The sequence below is a fragment of the Manis javanica genome, chromosome 12, assembly GCF_040802235.1.
Source record: "Manis javanica isolate MJ-LG chromosome 12, MJ_LKY, whole genome shotgun sequence".
In the NCBI taxonomy this organism is placed as follows: Eukaryota; Metazoa; Chordata; class Mammalia; order Pholidota; family Manidae; genus Manis; species Manis javanica.
In genome coordinates, this window is record NC_133167.1 from 104,574,558 (window position 1) to 104,592,881 (window position 18,324).

An 18,324-nucleotide genomic window follows, 5' to 3' on the forward strand; every position below is an offset into this window, starting at 1 on the left:
TGGGTATCTCAGTACACTGAAAGCCTTAGTAGTCTTTTTTTTTTAATTCTCAGGCTGTTATTTCACAGTTTTGATTATGCTGTAACAATTAAGGTTGGTGTAGCTCTATTCCTAGAGTTAATGTAATTTATAATTCTCTACCTTTTTGGCAAATGGGGTGAGTTATAAAGTAAAAGCATAATGGATTAGATCAAAGATTCCCCCAAATTATATATGACCTAAAATATTCTGAAAACTTTTACTTGCACTGAAATTTCCTCATATATATATATATATATATACACTCATTTGCATTTGAAAATTAGACTTTGCATGTGGGATTCCATTGCATAGATAAATACAAAAAGAGATGGCAATAAAACACATTATATTTCTGTCTACTTTCTGTCCTTGAATGTAGTTCTATCTATGCACAAAAAAGAAAGCTTTTAAAGTCATTTATTTTTTTTAAACTTTGGAATGAACTGTATTCAAATTAAGTTAAAATTTAGTATCATTTAAATGAAATTCTAACATTATTCAACTCAAATTGTCACAAACTCCTTGGAATCATCAAAAGTGCATCATAATCATTATCATCTAACTTGTAACACTAAATTGAAGCCAATCAAAAAAGGCAGAAATCTATAGTCAGGCCCTACTCTGTGCTTAGGAGTTTCCAAAGCAACAAAATAAATTTAAGCTATTGGATGGCAGTGATGCTTAAATCAAATTCTGAACATTAAGTTTTTACTATCACTGAAGATTAAATTAATTTTGATTGGTAACTCACTTTGTACTCCAAATAAAAGATACAGGAAGTTTAACAAAATAATTACTTGTCTGTACATTGTAACATTTGGGGACTATACTAGTTGTGCTGGAATCAGCGTGTCCTTTAAGCCCCTGAAGGCCATTAATCCTAGCATTTCCTTGTATTAAAATTTGGATTTATATTTTTTAATTTTTTATTTCTACATAATTCTATTACCTGCTCTTTAAAATGTAAAAGAACAAATATTACTACTTTTATCCACATGATAAGCAATTTGAAAATGCTAATTTTCATATGAAGTTTTGCAATAAATGACAAATACAGACAACCACAGGAAAACAGGGCAGGAGCTGTAGACTTGAGTGTCTACAACAATCAGCTTTTCATGTGGACAGCTACTACATTTTAATATACTTATCTGTTCTCAAATTGTAGTTTATTTTTGGCTATTAAAATTTGTCACTTTCATAATTATATTCTTATCAGTTTTTACCTATGCTAATCTTTGTCCCACAAGAAAAGTTAGCAATCATTACTTCTCTTGATTGAGAAGTACATATAGTTTCTAATTCTTTAACACACTGATAAATTGATTTATAAGGTCACTTTAATAATTTATAGTTATATAAGCAAAATAAAAATATAAGTTTCTAAACATTGTGTTGTTATTTTTGATTATATGATAGTAGTAGAGCAAAATCTATTTTTCCTTAAAAAAGTGATTTTAAAATTATAATTGCTATATATATCATTTTTTCACATACCTACTAGAATCTATCATATATCATTAAACTAAAGAAAATGTACTTACTTATTAGCCTATTTTCTCACATAGTTTTTTAACACATATAAATTAAAATTTAAATTGTATTCCTGATGCTTTGATTTTACCAAACTTTTAAGGAGTTGAAGCAACTGGACCATGACCCACTTTTCTCTCCTTACCTATGGGAAATTCGAAGAAGGCTAGTGACCCAGACTCATCTTCCTGAAAACATGCTAATAATTGGACCTCTCGGTAAATACACTAATTATATTGCTACAAGGAGACTTTATCTGTGGAATACTTTCAGCAGACTGCCTACAGTTTAGGATAGCTTTTTGGGAAACCAACTTAGGACTTTTATATTTAGGAAGTATTCGCCTTCAAAATAGTCATGTAATTACAACGATGATTTAAAACCAAAATTCTGTGAGACAGCTGATGACTCTCCTTAAGGTTCTCATCTATTACTCCGGGCCAGAGAACTCATGTCTGATGAGAGGGAAAAAATGAAACAAAACAAAACAGGGAAATTGTTCTCAATTTCTCAGAATTTTCACTATTTCCACAGTGCATAATTACTTATTACCTTAAAATTATTAGAAAACACTTGATATTTGTAAGAACTTTGATTCACGTGAATCTGATCTGACACTGAAAACTTTAGTGTTTTTAGCTTATATACACGTGTGCACGCATACACATATTCACTTTACTTAATGTTTCTTTTCTCCTGAGTTTTTCTAATAACAAAACATCTTATACATAAATTTATATAATGAGTGTCTACTATGTGCCAAAACTTGTACTAGATAACAAATAAATTCCTTGTACATAAAAAAGCATTATGATTTGGTGAGCTCTATTTACCTCCCAGCAGAATGAAGGAATGTGGAGGAAATAAAATGACCCACAATGGATGCACAAACTCAGCTAGGAACAGATGTATGCACTTATAAGCTAGTGGGGCTGTTTAACCTAAAAGTACTGATAAGTATATCCTTATCAGCAATGGGGTTCTACAATAAAAAAAAAAGAAAAGAAAAGTGGCATAAGCTCTTGCAGTAGGCATAGGATACCACAGAAACTTTATTCAAAGACTGGAAAACTCTCAATCCATGCATTGTAATGGTGGAGCATTTTGTAAAAGTGTCTCTGACAACTCAGAAGTCAGATAAATGTGCAAATGAGTCCACGGTTTTAATTGAGTCAGGACATAGAATGTGGGTTACCACTGACTACATTTCACAGGGTAATTCAAGATGAGATTAGAAAAGCAAATTCTTTATAAATAGGATTAAAAGAAAATTCAGTGATATTCCTCTAAAATTTCTAAGTCTGTCCACATAGGATTTGTAAGTGTTTGCAGTTGTTAGCCATTCTCTGTGGTTGTTGATTAAAGAGGATTATCAAAGCAATAGCTCTTTCATTTGCTATGTCACTTTATTTTAACATGTTGGACATGTGTTTCTTTAAGCCATTTAAATTATTATTTTCTTAAATTCTATTTTTCTGATATTAAAATCATCTTATCAGAAAAAAATGTCAACTTTGCTTTATTTGGTTCATTTTGTCCTGGACTACCGTTTTTTTATAACTTTATCTCTGCTTTCTTCCATTGTATCATTTTAAGTATTTTTATGTTCTGGACATCTCTTTGATGAATTATGTTTGACAACAGTAATATATTTTTTGCAGTATTTCAGTTGTAGTTTTTAATGATGATCTTTAAATTTATTGAGATTAATGATTTATTCTGAGTTATTTCTACCAAAATCATTTTTGTGTCTTTAAATTATCATGCTTTTGTTTCTTATTGTCTCACTTTCTATGCTGTTTTAGGGGTTTATTTTCAATGTTTTGTTTGTTTATGGATTGTGTTCCCTCTGTTTGGGTTTAATGTTACACCTTGTTTTCTAACACTATAGTTATCTAGGTACACTAATGATAGTTATAATGAAAACTAAAAAAAAAAAAAAAGGTATAATTTTGGCAAAATATTTAAAATCTTAAATATCTGAGCTGGCAAGAACATAAGGCCACAATTAAATTGAAAATAGTGACCTTGGGATGAGAGGGAACTCTAAAGTATTCACCTTGAAGTTATATATTAAACTGTGCTTGAACTTTCATTTTGAAAGCCGCATCCACATTCAAAAGGCAGAATACATTACACAGCCTGTACAAGAGGGGACATCTGACAGAAGAGCTCCACTGAGGGCTGACAGTAGAAATGCAGCTGAGTCCAAACTAATCCATCCATGAAAATGTGCCTTTACTTATTAGGTGCTAAATGATACTAGAAAAAGAAAATTCCCTTGAGAATTTGGTAATATAAGTTGGCCATCAAGGGGATGAATGCTCAAATTTGAACGACCTATGTGATTTTGAAATACAAGCACCTTTTTTAATTGAAAGTGTTCCAAGACTGATAGGGTCTTCCTTAATATATGCAAAACCTTTTTGAGCAGATGCAACTTCAACTCATTTCCAGGAAATAAACACAAATAATTTCCAAGAATATGAATAGCATATAGGTGTTTTTTTTTTAAATGGGCATCACACATGAAAGATGGTAATGGTGCAAAACAGCAGAGTTAAACCTTCAAAGACTACCTAATGAAATCATTAGAATATAAGAAAACTATGCTTCATAAATAAAAGTTTTAAAATACAATCAAGAAGCAAGAGTCCACAGCAAATGACCAGATTAAAAAACAAAACTGATGAAATGTATTTATATCTATATCTATCCACATAATCCAACCAAAGGCTTCCGAAGTGATTTGTCATCACTAAAGAGAAAAAGTGACTAGAAGGCAGATGCAAAGGAATTATTCAGAACACATCACAGAGACAAGAAAAAATTATAAAACAAATGTTAAATGGTTAAGAAACACGCAGGGTATAATGAGCCAGTCTAACATAGATTTACTTAAATGTCTAAAAACAATAAAATACAGAGGAGAAAATAAACTATTTGATAATATAATAACAGCAGTTTTTTAAAATTGTTGAACAATGTCACATTCAGATTCAGAAAACTTCAAGGAATCTCTACCTTAAGAAATGAAAAGAAAGCCGTATATACACATACCTTTCCAAAATGCAATACATAAGCACCAGAGTATCATAAAAGCATTTTAATAAAAATGTGGATCACCTGGGAATAAAATTAATCTGAAAGTAGATTCATAACAGAAGCCCTAAATCAACAGGATACCACGAGGAAGGTGCTCAGATAAAAACAGCTGTCAATCTAAAACTCTACACTGAGGCAAACAACTTTTCAAGTTTAAGAGAGAAAAAAAATTATTCAAGCAAATAAAATTCGTATCACTTAGTACCAACATATTCTCATTCAAAATGCATCTAAAGAATGTGTTGCACAGTTTTCCATAACACTCTGAAAATAAAGTGTAGCTCCAGGTCAGATCCTCCACTAGGGATGTCTGGTCTGTAGCTGTACAGATGAACACTTTTTAGTAGTTATATACATGTAATGTAAGTGCCTGGTGTGAAGCTTCTGATTGTGCGGTATCCACTTCAACAACATCCATCTCGAATAAACACTGTCAGACTCAGCCAGAGTGCCAGCTGCCCCACCCATGAAGTTACCCTTTTAGGAAGTTCGGGGTGACTGAGATAACTGACCACTTGAGTGCACCATGCTTTTCCCTTCCTATTCTTTCATTCCCACTATTAGGTTTTAAATTCACCAGTAGAAAATGAACCCGCAAAAATGCCAGCACTCCGTACTTGACCCCAGTACGTGCAGAACCCTCAGTCATCCTGCCTGTCTCGCCACCCAAGACCTTGCTGGGTGGCCTCGGGTGTGCTCTGTACCTTCTAGGACTTGGGAATAAAGAACTGGTTTATCTCAAAGTTCCAGCACAGCTGTTGCTGAGGAGCATCCTGCAATCCCAATAATGACAAGGGCTAGTCCAACCACAGCACTGGCCCCAGGTGGGATATGCCTTTGGAAGCTCTCCACAAGTAGCAGGGGTCCAGGTGAGCACCACATTCCTAGCTGACAGCATCGCTATTGATAGGGTGAGACCACCACGAGGCAGTATTTTAATGCACATGTTTAAATGTTTTAGAAATTTCAATGCTGATACAAAGCTTTCTCTTATGAAAACTTAATTTTATTAAAATGAATATGTTCATTTAAAAGAAAAAAAGGAAAAATGAAGAAAGTGATCCCAGATGGAGGGTCTGGATGAAGACAAAAACAAACGAAAATTAAAACTTATGAAAACAGATGTTTCCCAGAGGTGGGGATGGGAGAACTAAGGAAGCTGTCAAAAGGTACAGACTTCAAGTTTTAAGATAAATAAATACTAGGGATGTAATGATTATGACCTTAGTTAACATGATTACTATGTTAACACCACCACTGCAAGACATACATGAAGCTGTGAAGAGAGTAGATCCTAAGACTTCTCATCACAAGTGAAAAAATCTTCTTTTTTTAATTTTGCTTGTATTTTGTATGTGTATGTGATGATAGATGCTAACTAAATTTATTGTGGTGATGATTTCAAGATATATGCAATTAAAATAATTATGTTGTACACCTTGAACATATACAGTGCTGTTTATCAATTACATCTCAATAAAACTGGAGGAAAAGGAATTTCGGCCAACACCTTAAAATCTTTATACAAATGAAACACTAGATCCAAGATATCTTAGAATCAAGATAAAACCAAATATTCAGAGAATAAATAATTCTACTCTTACAGAGAAGCTTATACAGAACAGAAAAGGAAGAAACATTTGTCACCTTATTTTGGGGGTTAACAAACCCATAATACCAAAACCTGACAACAAAAGTAACAGGAGAAAAGAAAAATACTTACTGTCCTAGTTATTAATAAACAGTATTATATTAGGAAAATGAATCCAGTAATAAATTTAAAAAACACAAGGTAAACCTGACACAGTTGGGTTGATTCCATTAGCAGATAAAAGGAGAAACCAATAAAACATGATTATCTCAATAGATGAAAAAGGATTTCAGTAAAAAAAAAAATCATATGTGATTAAAATAACTTATTAAAATTTAAAATAGAATGCTCTAATGAAAGGCATCACAAAATAATAAAACAAATATAACATTTAATAATAAAGCATTAAAAGCAGCTGCTTTTAGGCTAAATGTACTATCATCACTTTGATTCAACATTGTAGTAGATACCCTCCACATGGACAAGAAGAAAAACTGAAAATCAAAACTGAAAGTATCATTATTTTGAGGACATCATAGGACTGTCTATGTGGAATATCCAAAAGAAAACACATGGAAATTTTAGAATGAAAACATAAATGTGCCAAATGTTTTGGATTACCAGTATAAAAGTTAAATGCAGTATTACACATGAGGAACAATATCTTTAAATATAAGCTAAAAATGGCAATCACATAGCTGTATTGTAAATTATATACACTATACAAACTCTTATAGCAGAATACATATATAAAGAGAATAAAACTTTATTAGAAGACACTGAAGAAAGTTTAAGTAAAAGTAGGAGCTACTATGATTTTGATTGCAAGGTTCAGTATTGAGAAGTTGTCAATTCTCCCAATATTGATGTGTAGATGGATATAATCATAATCAAAACTTCAAATACATATTTTTTAGAACTCAATAAACTGATTCTAAAATTTATATGAAAGGACAAGGGTCAAGAAATAACCAAGACTTTACTGAAAAATAAAGAGTAAGTTACCAACAGCATTAAAACTGTGTGGTCTTGTGGCAAGAGAAAGCAGACAAACATGTTTAGAAGATATAATAAGAGTGTATTTTCCCCTCCTTGGGTGGTAAGGATTTCATAAGTCAACTGTAAATGGCACAAACTATAATGGAAAATATTGATTACCTTGTCTGTATTGCAAATATTCATAAAAAAATAAAAACAAAACATCACAGTATACAGAAGGGCAGAGATGTGATATAATGGATATTCTTATTGTACACCATTGTTTTTTTCAAACTTGTACAATAAAAAATCCATGTACTATCAAAAATCCAGAAGCAGTAAAAATTTAAATCAGTTAAATAGTATTTAATATTAGTTCATTGAACATAAAACAGTAGTTCGAAAACTGGAAACCTTCAAATCCAAAACTGAGATGAAGCTCAGAGGGTTGACATTACAAGATGGCTTATAAAGTGAAAATGAGGAATTTATTTAACCTTTACAATGATTGGTTATTGCAATGGGTGTTTTCAGATGTCAGGGGATTGGTTAAAATGAATTACATCATACCATTTTAAGAAGATCATTTAAGCTTATTTCATGATTATCAGGGACAGTTATAAGAAATAACCTCTAAGTAAATTTTGCATCCAGGTTTAAATGGTTCTGTCTACATAAGAAAATTTCTGATTTGTTCTCCACTGTGTAGTTTAGGTAACAGCACCCTTTGGTAAATTCGGAGGAATAAACCTTCCTCTTAGGTACTAGAAGCCCTGTAACCGTAGCTGCATTGGTCAAAAAAAGGGGGAAAAAAAATAGAATGGATGGCATAGTAGAGTAGAATGGCTGATTACATCACAGTATAATCATACCACAGAATACTATGTAAAATATTAAGTAAAACTTTAACATATCTTTTGTTTTAGAAGTGTTCTCAAACACTCATGTCTTATGTTTACATTTATAAGTCATTGTCTATTTGTAAAATATATGTATTTCTTCTTCCAGATATGTTCTATATCCAGTAAGTTTTCTGACAGCTTGAAAGCCCAAAGTTTCTTTACTTAGCACTCATGCATCTGAGCAATAGTGCAAAGTGCTTTACTTACAGCAATTTAGGGATTGCCTCATTTTATTCTTCCATTCAGAATTATAGTTGAGAACTGGATATTGATCTTACATTATTTCATGTGATCCATTTTTGTTTTTCTTTCTGGGAGATGTCATTGATATTCTTAAATTCCCCTAGCATGTGTCAAAGTGCAAGTTATTTCTTGTTTTTCCCTTTTTGTGTTCTATGAGCTGCCATTTCAGGAGAAATGTACTAGACCCATGTCTGAGCCCCACACAGTACCCCTACTGCTGGCAGCACTGTGGTGAGTTGCCTCTTGGTGTCCTGGCAATGACTCAGCTTAGGGACCAGATCCATCCCTGCTTGCTGCTTTAGGGCAAGGACTTGTTCAGCCCACAAGCAGTCCTCAGGTTTTAGGAGTCAAACCCCAGAATACCACTCTTGGAGTCAGTGGATACACATCCCAACTTTTTGTCCTTAGGAAATTCAAGTCTGAAGCATGATCCTAGAGGTCCTCAGGGTCCCCATCAAGAATGAGCCTCAGATGCTCAAAAACAAAGCTGTCTCTCCCTGCCCCATACATTCACTCTTCACTTTTGCATCCTGGGATCTCCTGTACCCAAGTGGTCTCTAGTGGAACACAAACTAAATTTATATTAAACTTTGTTTTTCTGCACCCCTGGGAGTTATGCTTGGTATTATTCCTATATACACTCTCCTTTCCATTTTCATTATTCCTTTCAAGGGCTCCTGTTAGAGAGAAACTGGTCCTTCCAATTCTATCCTTCATCCTGATTATTTTTTCATATTCTACCTCTAACTAAGCTTTCTTAAAAATTTCTGAAATGGTCTCTCACCTCAATTTCCCACTCACTAATTTTTACTTTGCCTGTAGCTCATGAGAATTTTTAATTAAAACATGAACTTTGGAGAGCTGATGTAAGGTCTGATACAATGTAATTTGTATTGTTAACATTGTATGAAAACTAATCATTTGTCAAAGAGGAAAACGATGTGCCTTAATTTATTCTTTGTCAAATAGAAAATTATTGTATCTCAATTTCTTAGACCATTCAGAAATATTAGACATCCAGAATCACCATAAAGTTTTCCACATCTTCAATTATTATAGAGATTTCAGAATTTTCTCATATATTCCATTCTGTTCTTCAAACACTTGTATGTGTGTATCTATACATACATAAGGGCATTTATTTATCGATTTTAGTAGTCCTGATTTAAACAAATTAATATTTTTTTGATCTTGGTAACACTTTTTTCTGGAGTATTAAAAAAAAGTCATTATAAACACTATGTTTGAAGTGTTTCTTTTTACTGAGATCTCAACTAAAATTGTATTTGAGTGCTTGAAACTATGTATTTCAAATGACCCAAAACACTAAAGATTCTCTAGCTATTTCACATAGTCTATCACAACCTATTTTTAATTTTTCAAATTTTGTGCATTTTTGCACTGGTAATTTTAAAGAAGTATTTTGCAACATAATTATACAACTCTCATTTAAAGCTTTGGGACCGAGTAGAAAAGTGTGGAACAATTGATGAGTAGGAAAAGAGAGAGAGAATCACATACTTTTGCCCTATGGCTTAACAACAAACTTGCTTATTCATATTGTGAATCTGCTGCTTATTATATCAGTAGCCTTAGCCATAACCTCTGGACTTCTCTATCTGTCATGTGAATTATGAAGATAATAATACCTGCTTCACAGGGGTGGTAAGGAAAGAAATTATATTCTTCTTTATAAAATGAAGGGGAAACACATATTAATAAATTCAAAATTATTAGAGTATTTTCCCTTTAGATGTTTATTTAAAGAGCATGAAAATCTACAAAAAAAAAAACCTTGAAGTTTGTCTACAATAATTAACTGTTGTGTGCCTTATATATATGTACTTTGGCTATAAGCTTTTTTTCAAAAATTAAGTTACTATGTTTAGTGCAGCATTTACCTTAATTTTTAAAATTTTTATACTAAATTATGCACATGTTAATCCAAGTTTATTGACCTTTGTGTGTGATAAAACAAACCACACATATCATATATATGTTTGGGAATTTTAATTTTAGAGTGAATTATTATGCAGTGCAATGTATTTCAGGTTTTTTTTTTTCAATTCAAAGATATATTTTCTTGGTCATCATAACTGCTCAACTTTAAATATTTAAGTCTATAACTATATAAGTCTATATATATATAAATATATAAATCTCTTATATAGGCTAAAAGTGGCAATATTTTGATTGGTTATCTTGATTATAGACGGAATAATCAAACATAAAATTGGCTTTCAACTGCAGTGTCAAATCAGTGTATTACCCAAACATTAATTCCACCTTGAATCAGTAATTACACTTAATTCAATTTTGTAATCTACCACTGCACACTGCACGTAGTAGGAACTAAATACAAATCATTTGAATAAACAAATTTATGGAAGCTGATAAGGAATGGCAGGGCTTTGTGGTTTTTGTTAACTAGGAGCTCAAAAAACAAAAGTTCCTTTTTGATTGTTGCAAATGTCTAATTGAAGTAGCTATTTCCATTTATGTGGTACTAATCCCACGATTTAGTGCTAGATAGCAAACTTCAATTGCACTTCTCCCGTTACCTTATTTTACTGCATTTCTGAATCAGAGGCCACACTACAATCTACTTCCACCCAATGCTGTTTGGTGAAATGCCTCAGTACCATGGATTCAGATATCTTCATTCTTTACTAAAATCTTTCAAGGACATGTTAAAACCTGACACAAATCCCTGGTGAAATTCTCACAACTCTACTATGTATAATGGCAATAAAAATCAAGATCTAAAAGATAATAGCACATATTTACAGCTGCATTTACAACGTTTTATAAAGAGCATCTTGACATTGAACATTCCCAGCAAATCTTGCTTTGGATGAACAAAGTATGTCACTTTCTACTCCAAATCACTTTGCACTGCCTCCATTTTTGAAATCTTGGTCATAAGGGCATCTTTATAATTCATATGCTCAAGACCTTTGGCTTAGCATTCATTTGTAAAATGAGAGTCTACTTAGATTTGGGCTAGTTTTATACTTGGCGATAAAGGCCAACTTTATACCACTGCAAAAGAAGAGATCAGATGGGATTTGAACTAAGATATCCAAGATGCCCTCATTTTCAACCTTTCCTTTTATTCCTACAGATCTCATCATTCCATTAATTTAAATTCTTCATTCTGGTTTAAGCGAAGTTGAAAGCTTAAATTTCGCTAAAAGGGAACTGCCCTTAGTTTGGTATAGATTCACTTACAGGGTATGTTAAAAAGGACAAAATATGAATACAATGAAAACAATCACTTTGTTACTGCAAATTCTCTATGCAATTCAGGGAAATGCTTGAAAGAGAAGGATTCCCAAGGCAATTTCTATTGCAAACCTTCAACAATAATCTTTCTCCTATATTTTTAAGTTAAAAAATGAGTTTCAACTAAAAATAAGTTCTACACAGGCATTTTCCTCTAGTTTGAAAAATGTACTTAATTATCTTAAAGATATTTCCTTTCAAATCTGCCTCCTGAGGTTCATCCACTCATTCTATACTTGTCACAGAAAGGTCAGGTCTCCCTAGTGTTTGTGGATACTTGGTTCCACTTAAAAAGTATAAAAGTCAAAGAGAAGGAATGGAAATATTACTTCTTTCTTACAAGATAGCTATTCCATTTTTATGCTTTAAAAGATGCATGTATCTGAAAATTAAGTACAGATGATTTCCACTTATTCAGTGCTCAAAATTGGAATATATATTTTCAAGATACAGAAATGAAATTATGTGCTCTTATTAAACAATTACCAAAAGCACTTTACTAACTGTGAGAAACCAATTCAGGGTCAATCTCCCAAAAACCACTAAACTGAGAAATAACAAAACATTACCTAATAAAATCTATCATTACCCATGTCATACAATTACAATTCTATGTCAAATTCTTAGAGAAAATATTTTGTAAATTACCATATCACCAGAATTTTTTTCAAACATAAAGAACTAAAATATATTAAGATCAGCAAATCATAAATAAAAGTTGTCAATACCTAGGAAACCTTCCTTAACTCATACATCAGTCAGCTTTATTGGCTGCTGGTTGCAGATGTTAGAAATTGACTCTGGCCACATGCACAGAGTTTTCCAAAAATTTTCCAAAATTAATTTGGAAAAAAAATGAAGTAGTTCATAGAATGAGAAGGCTGGGAGAAACAGATTCTAAAATCTCCCTGGAATCAGGGGTTTCAAGAGACTAGATGCTCAGAAGCTCAGCACCAGTATGGTTAGAATAGTTTTACTGTCACTGGCACTAGTGAGCATTAGCTATAGTCACTCCTGTCTTCCAGTCCAACAGAGCTGCCAGAAGAAACCCACTGGTGTGGCCTCTTTGTGTCCCATCTTTGGGTTGCGGCATCAGAGTTTTATTGGTTCTGCCACGACTGCCCTCGTTGAAAAGAGGATTTCTGCAATCCTGTTGCCAGCCAAATCTTAGAGTGTGGCTTTTTCTAACCAAAATAGTCCTCCCAAGATGTCAGATGATGTCCTCTCTAAAACAGTATTTTTGTTTCTATTTCCCATAGCACACAACAGACTGGTGGATTTAACTAATTACTAATAATTAGTTAATAATACTAAATTTAATACTAAATTTTTTGCTGCAGTTGATGGCCAGATTAACTTCAGGATGACTGTGGGACCATTCCTTCACGATGTCAAGTTTGTAATTGAGTTATTTGCTTTTAGTATAGAAAACAAAAAAGGTGCATGGAGGAAGCTGTCTGACAAACATATGCTGTTTTGCTGGTTAGTCACAGCAATTGTCTGTACCATCTTCCTGTCCGGACAGACCTTCTGGACTGCACAGGGTGTCTAAGCAGTTCTGTGACTGCATGAGGAAGAGGAAAGGCTGCCAGGCACCTTAGCATCTATCGTTTTCTCTATATCATAGTGTCTTCTAATCATCTGATTCCTTTTTTGTTTTAATGGGCAATATCTTAATGACCATCAACCCTTTGCTGGATTTCAAAGTCTGGCTTGGTATTGTACCTTTTACATCTGGAGTTCCTCCATAACACTCCACTTTTTTTCTAATTTTTATATTCTAGATGTAAGGAAGAGAAATAAGATAGACAAGAGACTTAAATCGTCTTATGTCACAAAACCATTTGATATTGGAATCAAACTATTTTTATAGATTTTTCCTAATTTATTCTAAAGAAAGTTATCTTCATGTATTCTCCATGAAGAATATTCTCTCCCATGTTCTAATACTTTATAAAACTGCCTAAGATTTTTTCACTTTCAATGAAATCATAGAAATAATGAATTCACAGTTTTCAGCCTCTTGAACTTATTTGCACAGTTCATCCATTATAATTATTACTGGTGTCAAATAGAACATTGAGAATGACAGCAACTGTTTAAAGAACGAACCTCATCATCCATTAGTATCCAAATAACCTTTAGCAGAAAGCAATACTCTAAACAATACTTGTTTTCTATTTTTCACCATATAGCTTAAATTTTTATAAGAACAATGTCTCATACCACTGCAGAAATAAGCCCCTGCAGCTAAAGGGTTGGAGTGCACTTGCAACTTCAAATAAAAATCTATTGACTTTGCTAACCTTTCAAGGACAAAAACTTTTCTAATGACCTCTGCAAAAATTTTTCTCTTTTTAAATCTTTAGGAAAAGTATCAGAGTTTAGGAAAAACTTTTCTCTCACAACTTGGAGACATATATCATTTTGATTCAGAAGCAGAGCAGATTCTTTTACACTACAAAAGTAAATTCAGATGCCTTGAAGATTAGACCAAAATTTCTGCTAGTTCAAAGCTCACCCTCACATGACCAGTGACAACTTCAGTCAATGGAGGAATAGCAAAATGTCTTGAACCCTTCAATACCCAGCAGCCTTCTGTTAGGAATGGGAAATTATTTCAACACTAACCTGAACTTCCAGTGAAATAATTTCATCCGTGAAATGCTGTTTTGAGCGTGAGAAGATCTTCATTGATTTTACAAACGTTGATTTCTATGCTTCGCTCCAAAGGGAGAGGCTTGAGAGCCCAGCGCCTCCTCTGCGCGCAGGCTGGGGTGGCGCCACCACACTCCCCCACCCAAGGACACCCACCACACAGATACTGGGGCGCGAAGCATTTTTGGACTCACTTCTAACATGTATTCACACACGTGACGCTTACTCCTCAAGTGTGAGGCCAGAGTGGTCCTTTAAAACCTGTCCAATCATCTCATTCCTCTGATGGACATCAGCAGCTAGAACCTCCTTTCTCACAGAATAAAGGCCAACGTGCTCACAATGGTGTCGACCGCCCACGTGAGCTGCCCGCATGGCTCTCCTGGTACCTCTGAGACCTCACCACTGCTATTTCTGCCCCTTCCCCCAGCCACTTCACTGCAGCCATATGAACATTTTTGCCCTCCTCGAACATCCGGACAAAACTCTGGCTGTGGATCTGGCTGCCTGTGGCTCCAGATGCCCCACGGCCACGCCCTCACCGTCCGCAAGTACGGATCAAGCAGCATCTCACCGGCGCCTGCCCCTGACCACGTCTCTGCAAGTGCAGCCTCTCCCCCACCCCCAGGATGCCACAGTCTCCTTGCTGTCAGCAGTTACTGTCCACTGAATTTTACTGTCTTTTAACATACTACACATTGTAATTAAATGAATTGAAATTTAATTCAGTTTAGTAAGTTTGTCTTAAAAATAAAGCTACTCACAGTTCTAGTATTCAGTGTTCATCCGGACACCAAGATCAAGAACTGGCCTCATATTTCATGTGTGTCACTTCTGCAGTCGCACCGCATGTAGACACCCAGAAGAAATCCTGCCCATGGGAAAAGGAGACATGGATGTGGATGAATGCAGTCGCACCCTTCACAAAACACTAAAAAACCTAAAACAAGTGGGTGTGTGAATGAAGTGTGACATAAAATAACAAGGTTATGTGGCAAAGTGAATGAAATAACATGGCATGCAAAACAGGATAGTTCTCAATAATATAACATCTATCCGCCTAAAAAAATAAGAGAAATTTGGTTGATCAGTTTACAAAATTTTCCTGAACTGCCATTTTCACTTAGAAAAAATACTTAAAATATATGTGAATACCCTTAGGCTTACAAACTGGCACACAAATATGGGTAAAAAATAAAGGACTTTCAACAATTCTAAGACAAATATACTTTGTTAAGAGAGGGCTATTTAATTCATTCAGAGAAATAGGTTATCTTACATAAGCTCTAGCTGCTCAATTCCTCTCTGAACTTCAAATCAAAGTCTGTCTTTAACAAGGGTAGTGACACAAGCCACAAGCTGTTATGGCATCTGGACACAGTAAACTTATTGTTTTAAGGGCACAGAGCTATTTTGAAGCATTCTCATGGGCTTGAAGGTCCACAAGTTACACTGAACCATCACTGCATACAGTATCCCCAGTTACCGAGTTATCCATGTGACTTTTAAAATATGTGTGTGTATGTGTGTGGTAATTTGGTATTTGGGGTTTTCTTTGTTTGAAGGCAATACTGTCTGAGCATAAGTCCCCACAAATACGGGCAGCTATACTCTGTAGAGATAATTATAAAAAGAAATAGGTAGAATGAAGAAGAGACTCTTCTCCAAGAACTATTTTCCATTCCTTTCAATAAAAAGGAGGGTGGACACCAAAAACAAATGAACAGTTAATTAGAGTCAGGATATGTTTTCATCCTATTCCAAATTGTAAGTACACACTTAACATTGAATTCCTGTTTTTTGTTACTCATGTGTGATTCCACAGAGAATCTACAAGTGGCTAAATGGGCAGGAAGCAAGTGGCGTCACTGCCTTCTTTGAAAAGAGCAATTTTTATAGTAAAATTTGATGGGATAGAGGAAGTTGATGGTAATAAATTATTCAATGTAACAATAGTCTTAAGGCATCCATAAATTATCTTTTAAAATAGTGGCCCATGGCTGAGCTGCCATGAATATCAGAATATGGTTAGCTTTATGCTTGGGGTTGAGATTATCCTGCTGGTAAAGTCATATAACAATTATGCCACTTTTCTTAACACCATATATTTCTCACTTTTTATCTATCATTAAACCAGCCTACCGAGTTGAGACCATACATTCAATGAAGTAATTAAACTAATACATCTTTTAGTACCATGTGTTGTTAGTCAATATAAAACTGCTTCACATGAAGTCATTGGTGGAATATGGCTTCAGGCAAATTACAAGGTACCTATAACAAATCAGATATGTGAGAGCAATACTTTAATTTGTCCTAAAATTCCACTTCGAAATTTCCAATTAACTCTCCTGTTTGACCCCTACCTCAAGAGGTGCAAGTAGAAAAACCTTGGAGGTAATGGTTAATTGGATACATGCTTTTACTTTCATAACTAATTCTTTGGAAGGAAGCAGACATCTATATATAACTAAGGTAGTTTAGACTAATTCCTATGTTTCACATTGTAAATCATTGACCTTTTTTTTCTTTGAAAAAAAAATGATTTTTAGAAATCAAGTCATTTTTATTAGGAACATTGTTAATATTTGTCTCCCCATTTACAAAATGAATTCCTTCTCTAATGGCAGAGGAGGCTAAAATGTCAACTTTGTTGTTAATTTCTCTCAGGCTTTTCTCCTGCTGTTTTTAGAAAAATGGTAGAATGAATAAAAGTGCTGTATATACAATTATTAATTGGTATATTGGTATCATTCTGCCAAATAATCTGGTTGAATATTTTACAGAAATGATGGCATAATAAATGTGAGCCTTGATACAGCTTCTGTTTCAAACACATTGATTTTAGTCAAAATAATTAAAAACATATATATATCAGAGTCAGAAATGATATTTTTGTAGGTTAGAGAAAGAAGGAGTACATAAAATGGTGATTGAGACTGAGCATTAAGTCTACTGTGCAATAAAGCAGAAAAGGATCTTAGTGGTTTGACCCCAGAAGGTAAAAGAGGAATAGAAGTGTAGAAGAGATAGTCTCAAGTGTGAAGCTGGAATGTGTCTGCATCAGAAAGTACCAGTTTTTGGTAATTAACCTGATAATACAGAGATTAACAATAATGATCAGCTGTTACAGAAATTCTCAAGGTAACTGTCCTTGAGAAAGGCACCCCCATAATTCCCATACAAGAAGGTGTGAACACAAGACAAAATGAGAAAAACAAAAGTGAAACCAAAAAAGTAAATACCTCCTATTTAAAATAAGTACATAAAAACACAGAGAAAGAAAAAAAAGATGAAAACTGAGTGTATTAAACAAGCAATAAAATCAGAATGAAGTACTATCATGAGTTCTCTCAGAATTGTAAAGAACATTCTAGTATTTTTAATTTATCTTCAAAGAAATAAATGAAAAATATCACATCCCTAAAAAACAAGAAATGATGAAATAAGAGCATGATCAAATGAAGCACATTAGAATGTGAACATGAACCAATTAAATTTTTTCCATATGAAAAATGCAAAGAAGGAATAGACTCCAGGCAGTATTAAAAAAATGATAAATTATAAGATTATATTGAAAGAAATCACACAGAATTAAGCATCAAAAAATAAGAAAACAAGATTTAAAAATGTTTGAAAGGTAAGTGGAAGAAGGATAAATTCAGAAGCTGATATTCTTCTGAAAAGTCTGAGGACAAAATGGTAGGAATAGAGAAGAAGTGATATTCATAGTTAAAACAGTATTTCCAACATGGGCATGTTTCTTAAAAAGGCATGATGCTGAAATACCACTCAGTATATTAATCAATAGGGAAAAATTACACAGAGGAAGTCACATATAAGAAACTGAACACCAGGAATAAATAAGTATTTTTAAACACGTATCAGAAAAAAAATATTTATCAACTAGTGTAGTGATAATTAGGCTTACAACAATGTTTTTGCTGCAGCAGCAATTAATCCTGGAAAAAAATGGATACATATATGGAAATAATGAGAAAAATCCAC

At 33.5% G+C, this 18,324-nt stretch overlaps 1 protein-coding gene across 1 annotated transcript in view; it reads right to left on the reverse strand.

Moving 5' to 3' along the window:
- TENM3 (teneurin transmembrane protein 3) overlaps nucleotides 1–18,324 on the reverse strand; it is a 2,338,142-nt gene that overhangs the window by 2,280,513 nt on the left and 39,305 nt on the right. Inside the window, exon 3 of the mRNA XM_073219194.1 lies at nucleotides 15,081–15,187. The gene's annotated coding sequence lies outside the window, so the exon portion shown is untranslated. The remainder of the gene's footprint in view (nucleotides 1–15,080; nucleotides 15,188–18,324) is intronic.